The following is a 2,196-nucleotide window of genomic DNA, read 5'->3' on the forward strand; positions in this document are numbered from 1 at the left end:
GACTAGGAGGATCTTACCAACTTGATAGCTACAGTGGCGATGGCGAATGAAGGAGATGAACGATGGGAGCTTCGACCAAGGGGTACTGAGAGAGAGAGAGAGAGAGAGAAAGTGAGATCAAGAAATGGAAGTTTGAGGTGTAAGAATCTGAGATGGTTTTCATTAGAGGTGAAGCGATGTTGGAAGTGAGAGGGAGGAAGTTTGAGATTAGAGGCATTTGAGAATCTGAGATTAGAGAAAGTTGTATGAAAATCTATTCATATTTTTAAAAATATTTTATTTTATTTTTAAAATTGAGAAATTTAGAAAGAAAATGGTTTTGATTTTAAATTCATTTTAAATGCTGACATAGACATTTTAAATGTCAATTAAAATTTTTTATTAATATTTTAATGGCTATGTAGGCGCTCTATATGCCAACAATGTATTTTGTCTACCACATAGAATATTTCCGTTACAGAGATGATGGTAGGAACCAAAACGGAACGTGTTTTTCAAAATAGGGACTAAAAGCGGTAAAAATAAAAATTAGGGACCAAATTGAAAATATGGTGAAAATATAGGGACAAAAATAGTATTTCTGCCATATATATATATATGGACAAAACTTAGGTACAGTACCTTAGGTTCCTTTCTTAAAATTCAGTCATGTGACTACTTAACTAAAAATTATACTTCCATCCCATGAGAAAAAATCTACATTGCAGAATTTTAAGAAGGGAATCTAAGGAACAGCACTTAAGTACTGTACCTAAATCTTGCACTATATATATATATATATATATTACACATGATATAACTCTAAGCAATGTTATATTGCTCAATAACTAGTTATTGAATTTATATTTTAAAAATATCACCATTAGATTACATATTCTATATAGTCTTAACATGCATGCCAATTTTTATGTCAATCGGATGTTATTTATAATTCAATCCATAAACTCATCTTTTATAAATTATTTTAAACTAAGAAAACTTGAATTTAAACAATTGATTAATGACATGACTGTTGATCTTTGATCACCTTAAAATTTTGGAAGTATGGAGAATATACGAATATAATGTAATCTAATAGTGTATTTGTCAAAATTCACATCCAATTAAAAAATATTAAATGATGCAGTATTACTTAAAGTTACTTCAGGTGTAACTTGAACTCAATCTATATCTATATCTATAATAATATCTATAACAAGATTCTCCGCTTTGATGTGAACTTTTCTAAACGTCGAAAATACCTCATTTAGTAACCAATGACTTTTCCTACAAATGTTTTAGGAATAGGGTCAACAACGCCACACAATTCCCCCAAAAAAATTTCTTTCTTAGACTAAACTCTTATGTGGTTCAAAAATATCCTTAAACTCTACATTTAACATGGACAAAACTTGGGGACAATCTAATAAAAATATATCTCCAATTCCACGTAAAACACCACCTACAAAATAGGACACTCTACCACCAACCCATGTCTTCAAAACAACTCTACTTATCCAAAAAGAAAAAAGAAAAAATCCTAGTCCACTTTGTATATTTCCTTCAAGACCACATTTCATCTTTTTTTTTTTTTTTCTTTCTATTTTTACTTTATCAAGACTTACCCTTTTTTTTTTAATATTATGCTTCCTTAATTCCTTAGCTCACCTTTTTTCTTATTGTTAGTGTAAAATGAGTGAGATGTTTGAAACACTTGGCCTAGAATGATGTTTCAAATCACAGATTCAACAAAAACTAATATACAAATTAAAAAAGCAAAAATAAAGAGAAAGTAACAAGAAAGAATTTACTTACCAAAATCATTATGAACCAACCATGAAAACTTTATCTTCTTTCTAGGAGAGCATCATTTTGATGCGTGCTGGCAGAATTCTTTTCAAAATTGAATAGTATTAAAAGAAAAGAAGTAGAAATAAATATATACTGGTGTAGTTCTAAATTTTTGAAATTGTTTTTATTTAAATTTCAATTGAAATGTGGGGTGTTAAATAAGGATATGTGGTAGTGACTAAATTTAAGAATATGGATGAGAAGTTATAGTAATGGTTTTATAGTATGATTGTTTTTTTTCTTTTTTTTCCTCTTCAAATTCAAAATAAAGAAAAGGAGATTTGAGAAGCAAAAACAAAAACAAAAACATGAGATTAGGGATTTAAAGAAACTGGAAATTCAAAAAAAAAAAAAAAGGGGAGATAA

This window comes from Quercus suber, unplaced genomic scaffold (genome assembly GCF_002906115.3).
Source record: "Quercus suber isolate HL8 unplaced genomic scaffold, Cork oak 2.0 scaffold_69, whole genome shotgun sequence".
Classification (NCBI taxonomy): Eukaryota; Viridiplantae; Streptophyta; class Magnoliopsida; order Fagales; family Fagaceae; genus Quercus; species Quercus suber.